Source organism: Neovison vison, chromosome 6, assembly GCF_020171115.1.
Source record: "Neovison vison isolate M4711 chromosome 6, ASM_NN_V1, whole genome shotgun sequence".
NCBI lineage: Eukaryota > Metazoa > Chordata > Mammalia > Carnivora > Mustelidae > Neogale > Neogale vison.
Window position 1 is genome coordinate 95,833,821 of NC_058096.1, and position 13,102 is coordinate 95,846,922.

At 41.3% G+C, this 13,102-nt stretch overlaps 1 protein-coding gene across 6 annotated transcripts in view; it reads right to left on the bottom strand.

Annotated features, from left to right (window-relative positions):
- Positions 1–13,102, bottom strand: part of PLD1 (phospholipase D1) — a 198,189-nt gene that overhangs the window by 155,411 nt on the left and 29,676 nt on the right. For 2 of the 6 annotated variants that reach the window (XM_044251793.1, XM_044251792.1), the window contains exon 1: positions 2,403–2,559. The exons of 3 other annotated variants lie outside the window; for them this stretch is intronic. The gene's annotated coding sequence lies outside the window, so the exon portion shown is untranslated. Of the gene's footprint in view, positions 1–2,402; positions 2,560–13,102 lie in introns of those variants that run through there. One more of the 6 variants, XM_044251794.1, reaches the window with a different exon arrangement.

Sequence of the window (13,102 nt, forward strand, 5' to 3'; positions counted from 1 at the left end):
CAATTCATACTAACACCGTGTGTCTAAAGATTTGTCTCCAGCCTTGAAGCTCTCAGTGTTTGTCAAAGAAAATAAGGATCACGTGCTTCTGCGTCACCAGCTAGGTTCGTAACATTTAGGAAACACCAAGACTACTCCGAATACCAGCAAGAAGGCAGGCTTGGTCACAAGTGATCCGCTCAAAGTTTCACTTAACATTACATGGTATGCAACAAGAAAAATCTCGCCTCTACTTGATTTCAGGCAAAAGGCAGAGGTGTAACAAAACTGAACCAGCCCAGCAAGACGAGAACAAGAATGACAGCAGGTGGTCCCGACCGAGAGTCAGGAGGAAGATCTGCTTAGATACTTCATCCTCAAATTACCATTTCTGAGCACCATTTCTGGTCGTTTTTTTTCTTCCCCATGTTTGCAGGAAATTATTTTAAATGAATATTCTTTGGGAAGACCCTAAAATCTGGCTTTTTAGGGAGTTTCCCCTCTTATTGTATACTTGTCACATTTCTTTATTTGTGCTTCTACTCAGTAGTATTGATTGGTTCTCTCTCATTACAAGGTTGGGAAGACCTTGGGAACGCAGAAACAGATCTCCCAGACAAAAATGAGTTTTATGTGAGCTTTTTCAGACTCTTATCTGTGCCAATTAAGGAAAATAATTAAGGAGCAAAATATTCTTAACATTGTTCTTTGTTAAGTGTTTGCCTGCGGGGCTCAGTGGGTTAAAGCCTCTGCCTTCCACTCAGGTCATGATCTCAGGGTCCTGGGATTGGCCCTGCATCGGGCTCTCTGCTCAGCAAGGGGTCTGCTTCCCTTCCTCTCTCTCTCTGCCTGCCTCTCTGCCTACTTGTGATCTCTACCCATCGAATAAATAAATAAAATGTTTTTTAAAAAACCACACTGTTCTTTAAAATCATGGGATAGCTGTAATCACTTTGACAATCGTCTTCCTTTAAGTTTGAAATTGAGCACATTTAATATTAATAGTATAATGGTACAAATATGCAGTGAGAACATATATTAAGTTATAGTAGTCTTTGCTTTTTTTTCTTTTTTCTTTTTTTTTTTTTAAAGCTAAAGTGACCTACTGGATTTGTTGTTTAAAAAAAGATCTACAGAGGCAGGGGCAATAACTTAACCGGACTATTGTCTCTCAGGGTATAAAGAACAGTCAATTTTGTAACCCTGAAATGACATGCGGCTGTAACTTGACAACTTCAGTTTCAGCAGATAGAGAAACTGTGATCCTTAAGGAACTGCGGTCCTCAAAGATTTTTTGAAAGTTCCTTTTTGTCTTCCTTTCCCCTCAATTTTATTTTTTTAAACAGGGAGGAACATGCAAGAACAGATCCTTTCTTAAGACACTGTCTTTCCCAGTGGGGGAAGAAAGGGGCAGAACAAAGCAGCCGTAACAGAAGCGCACTTGCATTCTTTAGAAATACAAGTACATTACCTCGAAATAAGGCACACTTAACGTGAAAACAGACTATCCCGTAGAGTGTTCCAAACTTTCAAAAGTCACCCACTTTAACTACTCTTGCAGAACAGTTTCACACGGGGTTGTTTTGGTGACAATAATAAAGGTGAAACTGCTCTCTAGGTCTTTAATGAAACTAAAGAAGATACGCTCTCAGCACTTACTGCTATTCATTGAATTTCATTTTGTTACTATTAGCAATACTTCAGTGTCTTACAGGGCACACTCCATCGTCAGTGGGATTTACTCCAGAAGTAATCTCGGATTCCGAGGAATTACATAAGAATAAAAACAGGGACAAATCAAGAAGGGACTCAGTCCAGCTGGACCCACCTGTACACTCTGCCTACATCGACAGTTACTTGTGTAGTTTATGAGGCATTCTAGAAAAACGCCAGACTTTTCAAAGAGAAAATTACAGTGATATTCGGTTCATTTTAACTATGAGAAGTAGGCCCAAGGGAAAACTGCGTCGGGCAATCACAAGGCTTTGAGGCACCACGGCTGTGGGCTGGACGGCAGCACACGGCTGCCTAGGGTTCAAGAAACCTACAATCAACCAGGTATAAAATCACAGTTACAAGGAGAAGATTTAACGGGGTGGGGGGGTACCCAAAGAAAGGAATTCAGAAAAAGGAACTGAAAATGCTTACAAACAAGTACAAACTACCAATCCAACACACACATGCCATTTCATCCCAGCTTGCATGTGCCTTTAATATTGCCAAACAATGCATATATTATAAGGAGAATCCTAACCTCCAAACCTCCCCAGGAGCAACCAACTCACATTATTTTCTAGTATAATTCTAAAAGAACACAGCAACGGCACAAATGCTGTGCTGACTGTCATATCGCCGGGGAGTACAGAAAGAAAATCAGAAAATCGAACACATGCAGCAGAAAGTTCAAAATGTTATTTACTAACCTGGTGCCCCTGGGAAAGTAGTCGCTTCATACTGCTCTACACAAAGAATCTTTACTATGAAACTAATCTCCAAAGCAGCTGATAGCCCAGAGGGGAGGAAGCAGGCTACCCAGGGAATCCACAAACACAAGGAAAGCAGTTTGTTCCCAACTTGGCAACTTAAGTCATAGCCAAGCCCACAAAGCACGTCAGCCTATAAGCTTTAGTAATGAACTTGAAACCACTCCCCACATGTTAAAAAGACACTGGGCTGCTGTGAGAATGAAAAGCCACACAACACAATTGAGCAAAGGCTTCAGGCTTCATTTTTGAACTTGCTGCCTAAGAAAACCGTAAGACAACACTCACTCCCTTCGCCCTCTTTCGATACTGTATTAAAGCGAGTCGTTCATTTTAAATAGGAGGAATACAGTCTCACTGCCCCCCCTCCCTGCCCGCCGCCATTAGAGCCATGAAATGAATTTTACAATCTTGCCCAAGTGGTTAAGTGGTGGTGATAAGTACTATGATTTCATTTTACATAAGAGGGACATATGAAGTTACTATTTCTGAGAGAATCCAAGTCACATACTGTTTTCAGGTGGGGGGGTAGCATTAATTAAGCCTAAAATCTCATTAATTATTCCAAAGTTCAAATCTACTTAAGTTCAAAAGGAATATTTTAAAGAACCTTCTAGGAACGCTGGGTGGCTCAGTCGGTTAAGCATCTGCCTTCAGCTCAGGTCATGATTCCAGGGTACTGGGACCAAACCTGGCATCATCAGGCTCCCTATTCAGTGGGGAGCTTGCGTCTCCCTTTTCCACTTGTGCTCCCTGGCTCTCTCTATCCCTCTGTAAATAAATAAATAAGTAAATCTTTAAAAAAAAAAAAAAAAAGAAACTTCTAACTTTTTTTTTTTAATTTGAGTGTAGTTAACACACAATGTTACATTAGTTAGAAGTGTATACCATAGTGATTCAATATTTCTATGCATTATGCTATGTTCCCCACAAGTATAGCTACCACCCGAGGACTGGATTGTTCTAACTTATGATTTGGATTTAGTGTCTGTAAATCTAAAAGCCACTCATAATTCAGTTTCACCATCTACACTTTGGATATATTTAGGGAAAAAAAGACTTTTTGGCAGCATTATAGTTTTTTTTTAATAGTTTAAAATGGAACTGAATAGGATTCTCCATGGTTTCAAATTAAGAAATTTGAATTTTATTTCTCATTCTAGAAATATGCATTTGATAATTTCTTGAAGGCATTTAGATCTTAAAACAGTTCATAATGTTCCAGCACATTGCTCAAGAAATAATGAAAACCCATGCTCTGCTTTTTAACGTAACGTGTTCACAGTGCCATGTATACAGTCTGCTCCTAGTTTTTAATTCCAAGGACAGTTTTAATTGTCATGGCTTGCTTCCATGATTTCCACTTTGTTTAAAGAAGACCTATTTAACAAAATGGCCAAGATTACCTAACTCTGTTGTTTCTTCTAAGCCAAAAGATCAGACCAAATTTTCAAGGAAAACTCGATTCACTGGCTGCCAAACAAGATTTACATGTATTGCCGATAAAATCAAGTTATTCAAAACCTGTGAAACTTAAGCCATTGGCATATAAACCTGGAGACTCCCTGAGATCTCACACATGCCCCCACTTGCCTCCCCCACCCACTCCCAGGACAAGGTTCAACAGTTTCTCATGGGGTCACTTTAGAATGACAGGGTCAAGACAGTCACCTCAGTGAGAAAATGAGAGAAGAGGCTGACGCCTTTAAAAAGAGCCAGAACCCCACCTGGTGGCAAGACCAAGAAAACGCTGGAACAGTTAAACCTCAGGGGAAATACAACTCTGAAGCTGGAAGAAAAACAAAAAAGCAGCAACGGATTTATTGTGAGTACATTAATGTCACACACAATGTGTGGTAAAGGTCATGGAAAGTTTTCCACCCCCCACGAGAGCAGAATATTTCTTGAGAATACGAAAACACTCACGCAAAAAAATAATAATAATAATTATTATTATTATTATTATTACTCTGAAAACCATCTCTTTCATGTGGATCTGGTCTATAAACATATGTAATGATTTACATTCCTGGAAAAATCCTCTGATAAGTAATATTCATCTTTCCTTTACCCAAAAAGCTGTGATAAAAATGCCTGTGAGGTCAACATCATCTCTGAAATGGAAAAAATGTGGATAAACCCCAACCTAACCAGCTAAGTACTGGTGGGGCAGCGTCCATCACTCTGTGAAAAGGCTGTATCCCTAAGACTGTTCCTGTCTCTCGTCAAAAGTATTTCCTTCTGGGGCACCTGGGTGGCTCAGTGGGTTAAAGCCTCCACCTTCAGCTCAGGTCATGATCTCAGGGTCCTGGGATCGAGCCCCACACCATCATCGGGCTCTCTGCTCAGCAGGGAGCCTGCTACCCACCCACCCCCGCCCCCACCTGCCTCTCTGCCTACTTGTGGTCTCTGTCTGTCAAACAAATAAATAAAATCTTTTAAAAAAATGTATTTCCTTCTGCTTGACTTATTTCACTCAGCATAATCTCCTAGAGGGGAGGGGGTGGGGGGATGGGTGAGCCTGGTAGTGGGTATTAAGGAGGGCATGGACTGCATGGAGCACTGGGAGTGGTGCATAAACAATGAATCTTGGAATGCTGAAAAAATAAAATTAAATTTAAGAAATTAATAAAAGGATTATCCATAACGGAAAAAAGTTATTTCCTTTCGTCTCATAGAAGTTATTTCTGCAACCAATCCATATATAATACCAACCTCAATGGAGATAAAGAATAGTTAAATTCTGAGTTTCGAATTACACAGGAGTAATAAATGTTAGAAAGAAATAAAAGTGGAGTAAGATGTGATTTTTAAATAAGCCCAAGCCACACTACTGAAACTAAAATTAATAATACTAGCAGCTACTATTTAAGCTTTTACTACAAGAACTTAAGTGGTGGGCAAGGTTCTAAACTTCCTCACAAGTAGTAAATCATTTAAATCTCACCACTGTTTTCTTATACTAGTTTTATAGATGAGAAAACTGAGGCCCCTAAAGGGTAAGTACCTGCCAAATGGTAAGTGGTGAAACTGGGATGAGAACCCAAGCAGTTTAGCTCTGATGTAAATGCTCCTAACCATGTACTTCATTAATTCCACCCTCCTGAGTGCACACCACTTGGGAAATCCTGCCAGATTCTGGGCAGAGGCAAGGGAGGAGCAGACGGGAGAGAACTGTTTCACTGACCGTCCTCACGATGGTGCAGAGTGGGAAAGGCTCTGGACCCAAGAAGCCACACAACGAAGACCGGGAGGCTTCATGGCAGGTAAGCGATCCCCAGCAGAGGGCACCCACATAGTCCTCCAAGGCAGAGAGGGAAATGGGGAACCATGCGGCCACTGGAGGGACCACAGGGAGTAGAAGAAAACGCTGCAAGGGCAGCAGGGGTCCTCTGATGTTGATCTCACAGAGGCAAAGAGGCATCCGGAGAGTTTTAACTGGAGGGTGTCCAGATATGCATGTTGGAAAGATAAGTAAGGAGCCAGACCTTGTAGAGTAAGTAGAAATTAAGAAGACGGTTCAGGTAAAGGAAGGGGCAGACCAGTGCTTTCAAATGTACAAGCTTACACTTTCCCAAGTGTTACCAAGGAGGATGGGGCCCTAATGCCGGCAGCAGGGGTGCTCGCTAGCTCTCTTGAGGAAGCTAGGTTCAGGGCCTGAGCCACACAGAGTTTGTTGAGGCCATCCGCAGAGCTGGGAAACCGGAAGGAGGAGCAGGCTGGCGGGAGGAAGAGGCATAGCGGAGCCAAGCCCAGGAGCCGGACTTTGGAGGCAGAGCTGGAGGTCCCGCGGGCCAGCCAGGGTGGACGTGCAGGAGAGAGGTCTGGAGCTCCAGTTCCTGGCCTGCACAGAAGGGACCCAACTAGCAGACACTGCACAGAAAGGATGGAGGACTGCGGCTGGAGGGCAGCAAATGAGTCTGCCCCGGAGAGCACGGGGCGTAAGAGTAAAGGGAGAAGTTTTGGATTTTTTTTTTTAAAGACTTATTATATATTTTAGAGAGAGGTGTGAGCAAGTGGGGGAGAGGGGTAAAAGGAGAGAAAATCCTGAAGCAGGCTCCTTGCACGGAGTCCTACACAGTGCTGGAGCCCAGGACCCTGAAATCGTGACCTCAGCTGAAGTCAAGAGTTGGAAGCTCACCCAAGTGAGCCACCCAGGCACCCCAAGGGTGAGGTTTTAAGGCAAGGGGTTTCTGAAGACCTTGGACAGAATTCAGGATGGAGATGGGGAAATTGTTCGTTTGAATTTTTACTAACCTCCAGCTGAACTTGAGCGTTCCCTTCCATTACAAACATAGGCAATGATCCACAGTAAAAGGAGCCAGACCTGTGACTCGTCACAGTAGAAATCAAAGGTGCCTTCATATCACATCACAGTTATTGCAGACAACTCAAAGTATCATTTCCATGCATCAGTACATCAAATTATAGGAGTTACTACACCTGCCACTCGTTCCTGATATGTAATGTGTTAATAAAGGATATATAATACACTAGAACATAGTTTTTGGTGTATGGGTAACTGTATATCAGTATAATTGGTTTCCTTTGTAATCCAATGCATTCTAACTTTATGCATTTAAGTTTAGGCATTTAATTTTATGCATTAAACATTATTCTGAGAAGGAACTCATTAACTTCACTAGCATGCCAAAGGCACCCCACAGTGCACACACAAATGTAAAGAACATCTTGGGGCACCTGGGTAGCTCAGTCAGTTAAGCATCCCACTCTTGATTTTGGCTCAGATCATGATCTCAGGGTCATCAGATCAAGTCCCACTGTGGCAAGCTCCCCACTTGGCGGGGAGTCTGCTTAAGATTCTCTCCCTCGGACCCTGCCCCTATGCACACTCGCGCTCTCTCACGCGCTTGCTCGCTCTCTCTCTCTTAAACACACACACACACACACACACACACACTTTCTGTCAATAAATAAATCTCTTCAAAAAAGGAAACAACATCTCTCTGATTTAAGGGGGAAAAGAAGAAAAAAACGGAAAGGTATTTTTAAAAAGAATTCAGAAAAGGGGGACCCTAACATGAGATGATTCAGTATTCAAACCCAGTAGCTCTGACCTATGTTCCTCCACCAACTGCACACCCTAAAAATACTACATAAAAATACTCCATCCCTTCATTTGCATCAGCCAAGCGCTTTCACAAGTATCAGCTCATTCGCTCATCACAGAGATCCAGAGTAGGAAAAGTCAACCCCAAGGGCATGAAACTTCAGAGAGGTCACAACTCAGGAAGATGCCACACCTGGGGTGTGAGAAGATGCAGTATCTCTCGTCCTCACTCTATGGGGTTGCAGCTGTGAGCCCAGAAGACTGTGTGAAATCCATCCCTTTTATCAGATCAGCTAGAACCTGACTCAGAGAGGAGAGGAAGGGAATAGTGAGTGCCGAGCCCAGCAAGGGGATCTTGCTTCCTTCCAGGCTTCCATCTACAGGCAAGGCTAACAATTTATTTGGACTCTTTGCTCCAAGCTCTTTTATTTTGTTCTCATTGGTGATCCAGAGTGTGTTACCAAATTTACAGTATTTCAACTATTTAATTTTCCTTTGGCTATAACCAGAACAGAAGCCTGTACTTAAGCAATTAGTTTGAAATTAGATAGACAAGCTAAAACAATGTGCTCTCTGTTCTCTGCTAACTGTGCCCGCTAACTGGCGTTCATTATTTAATCAGTGACGCGTGTTGCCAGGGCTGCATTAGTAACAACGCGGCTTATTGTCTTCACATCCATTCTTTATTCTGCAACATTTGTCATGGCTCATATCTATATTTTATTTATTTTGCTTCCTTCACAGGGTCATTTTCTTAACTGCTACCAATTGCTCTAAACTATATTCTAACCCTCAAAAGGTAATGACGTTTTGGAACTCAGTAATGAGAAGAAACTTGAGGTGCAAGGACAGGCACCCTTTTAGATTACTGCAAATTTACACAAAATTATATCATTAAAGCAGATTTTATTTTACGGTCGACTAAATAACCTATCTTTAATTTTTTCTTATAACCTGATCAATTCACAGATTACTTGGTATCTTCTCATATAATGGCATGCGGTTCCTTTTCCACAATGGGGCTTTATATGACTGATGTAATATGGCCTTCTGAAAAAAACCCACAGAAGTTGACTATTTCTTAACATGTGTATTAAAACATAAATTATTATGCTTATTAATGGACCTTTAATTTCTAAGGTCCCTATTCCTTCTTTCCATAATAAGGACCCTTAGTTAAAGTGGTTACTTGCCTTCTACTCACATTAGAATGGGAATTCTTGTGGGTGAAAACAGAAGTTCAAAATTGGTTCATAGACCCGGGGAACAGAATGGGCCCCTCCTGCTCTTGCCTCTCCATGGACACGTGGACATGTTGGATACACAGAGTCAGCCTAGCCACCCACTCTATGTGCTGTGAAGAGTAGTATCCTGGCCACCTACACGGGGGATGGGGGGAGAAGGGACTGAAAGCAAGCCTGTGATGTTACCTTCTGTCCTAGCTACCCAGAAGCACTTGCGCTTGCCCAATCTAAGGAGCTGGAAGGATCCCCATGCCCTGGCAGTTCCTGTCGCCTGAAGCCACCTGCTCTTGTTCCTACCCTGTTTTCTTTACATTGCTCTCAGACAGCTTCCTCATTATACTTCTTCCACCAGTCACAAAGGTTTGGTCAATTTTTCACACCCCCTAATTCTTCCCCGATTCGGGTTTATGTCATTGCTCCACCTATGATGCCTTTCTCCTTCCCAACCAGTAAAACACTCCCCAGCTTTTCTAGGAGCAACCCAAACCCACATCCTCTGCAAACCCTTCTCAGATCACCTGGTTTAGGGGGAAAAAAATCGTTTTTATTTAACACACCTAGAACAATCAGCAGCAAACATGTTAGACAACTAATTATGCCTGATGAAGTTTCCATTGTTGTCTGGACTGCTTATTTATATATCCTATGGCATTTAATTTTTCACATAGTTGTATCTGTTTCCTCTAACTAATTTACCAATAACAGCAGATCATAGGTTACACCTCTAAAATCGACCATTGTAGAAAGCATACACGAGGCAAATTAATTTTACCTTATATAGCATTCATATCTATTTGCTGATTATGAGACTTAATTCATTTATATTTTTAAATAGTAATTATAATAACAGCTATCACCACACTATCTTACTATACACGATATTTTATGACATTCACATCTGCCCTATGAGGTAGATAACCATTATTTTGCCCATATCTCAGATGAAGAAAATGGGGCCAACAAGGTTAACTTGTCCTCAGTTATCCATTCTACATATATTTACTGAGCACCCATTATGTGACAGGCATTGTTAACAGCATTTAATGATTCCAAGGAGAAATTCCCTTTCCTCAGGGAACTTTATTCTATTGGGACAGACGGACTACCAACAAATAAATACCAAACCAGATAATGCTAAGTGCTAAGAAGAAAACCAAAGCAGGGTAAGGGACTGGAGAGTGATCATCAGGTAGGAGGCACACTCCTGAGGTAGGGTAGTCAGAAAAAGCCTCTCTGGGGAGATGACACTTAAACAGAGACGTGAATGGAGTAGTGTAACAAGCCATGTCATTATCTGGGGGAAAGGTCCCAGGCAAAAGAAACAGAAACAGCAGAGGCCCTGAGGTCAAAACAAGCTTGGAGTGTTCAAGAACCACAGAAAGGTCAGTGCAGTCAGCACCCTCGGAAAGAGAGAGCAACAGAAGAGAATGAAGTCAGAGAGATAACAGGGAGGTCTGATCATATAAAGCTCTGTAAACCATTGCACAGTTTCCGCCCCCCCCCAAAATATAATGGAAAAGCTCCAAAAGGTTTTTAATCGGGGGAGTGAAATACTGTGACATTTTATAATTTTTTTTTTTAATTTGACAGAGAGAAACTAGGCAGAGAGGCAGACAGAGAGAGAGGAGGAAGCAGGCTCCCTGCGGAGCAGAAAGCCCCATGCGGGGCTCGATCCCAGGACCCTGGGATCATGACCTGAGCCGAAAGCAGAGGCTTTAACCCACTGAGCCACCCAGGCGCCCCTACTGTGACATTTTAAAACATTATTCTAGTTGTACAGCTAAAGAACAGACCAAGAGAAAGCAGATTACGTAGAATCCCACAATAAACCCCGTGGGGGTTGTTGGTAGCTTGGACTGAAATGACGGCTTTGTGGGGAGATCTAAGGTATACTGTGAAGATAGAGCCAAGAGAACATTCTATGAGGGTTGTCAGTCTTCGGTGTGGGATGTAAAAGAAAGATGTTAAGGAAAATTCTAAGACGGGCATATAAATAAGCAACAGGGATAAAAGTCCAAATACTGAACTGGAAACAGTGGGTGGTGGAGAGTAAGGAAGAGCAGTATGTTTTAGAGGAAAATCAAGAGTTCCTTTTTGCATGGATTAAGTTTGATACACTTTATTTTTTTAAAGATTTTATTTATTTATTTATTGAGAGAGAGAGAGAGAGAGCACATTCAAGTGGAGGGAGGAGGAGAGGGAAAGGGAGAGAGAGAATCTCAAGCAGACTCTGTGCTGAACATGGAGCCTGACACAGGGCTCGATCCCATGACCCTGAGATCATGACCTGAGGTGAAATCAAGAGTCAGACACTTAACTGGCTGAGTCCCTGATATACCTTTTAGATACCCAAAAGGGGATCAGTAGGATGTTGTATCTGCAAGTCTGGGGTTTGGCTATATAAGGCCAGGATTCTGAACTGAGATATAAAATTGGGAATCACGTGGCTTTAAATAACATATTTAATGCCATCTGACCTATTGAGAATGGACAAAGCACAGGAGGTTAGAACTGAGGCTCAGGGCCTTCTAACATCTAAATGTTAGGAAGAAGAGAAGGACATAGCAAAGGAGGCCAAAACAGAGCAGATGGGAAGAAAAGAGGGAAAGCATGATGAGACAGAAGCCAAGGAAGAAAATGCTTCAAGTATAAAGTCATCAGTTATGTCAAGGCAGCTGAGAAATGAAGAAAGAAGAAGACTGAACTTGCCACTGGATACAGCAACATGGAGGTCACGGTGATGAGACAAGAGTGGTTTCAGGGGAACTGGGCACAAAAACCTAAATGGAGGGAGTTCAAATGAGAATGTGGCTACATGACATTGCTGAGAGAAATTAAAGATCTAAATAGTGGATATATCATATTCATGATTATAAAAACTAAATATTGTTAAGAAGTCAGTTTTCCACAAAGTGATTAACAGGTTCAGTAATCCTAATCATAAATATCTCACTGGACTTTTCTTTAGAAATGGACAAGCTGATTCTAAAATGTGTGTAGAAATGCAAATGACCTAGAAGAGCCAAAGCAATCATAAAAAATAAGACCAAAGTTGGAGGGCTTATACCACCTGAATTTAAGGCTTTGACTATTGAGTCTACAGTGTGATACTGACAAGGAATCAACAAACAGATGAATGAGACAGGACAGACTCACATTTATATGGGCATTTGAATTTTCACAAACCAACAGAAAAAGCCAATAAAGGAAGAAAGGATCTACAACTGATGCTAAAACACCTAAATTCCTGTATGACAAAAATAAATAAATCTTGACCCTTAACCTTGTACCATGTATAAAAATTAATTTCAGATGGATCAGAACCCTAAATGTAAATGCTAAAGCTCTAAAGTTTTTAGATATGACACAGAAAGGAATAAACACAAAGGGAAAAAAAATTAGACTCCATCAAAGTTAAAAATTTCTGTTCATCAAAAAGACACCATTAAGAGAATGAATAGGTAAATCTCAGCCTGGAAGAAAACATATGTAAATATATGTAAATCATATATCTGCCCAAGGACTTCAGTAAAAAGAGAGCAAAACATCTGATGGGAGACTTCACAGAAGAAGATAAACTAATGATTGATAAACACAGGGAAAAAATGCTCAATGTTAATATTTATCAAAGAAATTTGGGGCACCTGGGTGGCTCAGTGGGTTAAAGCCTCCGCCTTTGGCTCAGGTCATGATCTCAGGGTCCTGAGATTGAGCCCCACATCAGTACCTCAGCTCAGCAGGGAGCCTGCTTCACCACCAACTCCCCCTCCCGCCGCCTGCCTCTCTGCCTACTTGTGGTCTCTGTCAAATAAATAAATAAATAAAATCTTAAAAAAAAAAAAAAAGAAAGAAAGAAAAGAAATTTAAATAAAAAGCACAAGGAGATATCACTACACACATAAGCACCAGAATGGAGAAAATCTAATGCTGGCAAGAAAGTAGAACAATCAGAATTCTGACAGACTGTCGGTCCAAGTGTAAAACAATTCAACCATTTTTTAAAAAGTTCTGGCAGTTTCTTATAGAACTAAACATATACCTACCCCATAACCAAATAATTTCACACCTAAGTGTTTAGTCAAGAGAAAAGAAAACACATATCCACAAAAAGACGTTTGTGTTTGTTCATGGCAGGTTTATTCATAATAGCCCAAACTGGAAAGAGCTCAGGCATCCATCAAAATAAATAAATAAATAAACAAACAAGAAACAACTGTGGCATAAACAATGGGATAATAATTAACAATAGAATACCTAATGACGGAATGACACGGAGCAACAGAAAGGCATGAAATACACATGACATGGATGAATCTCCAAAATAT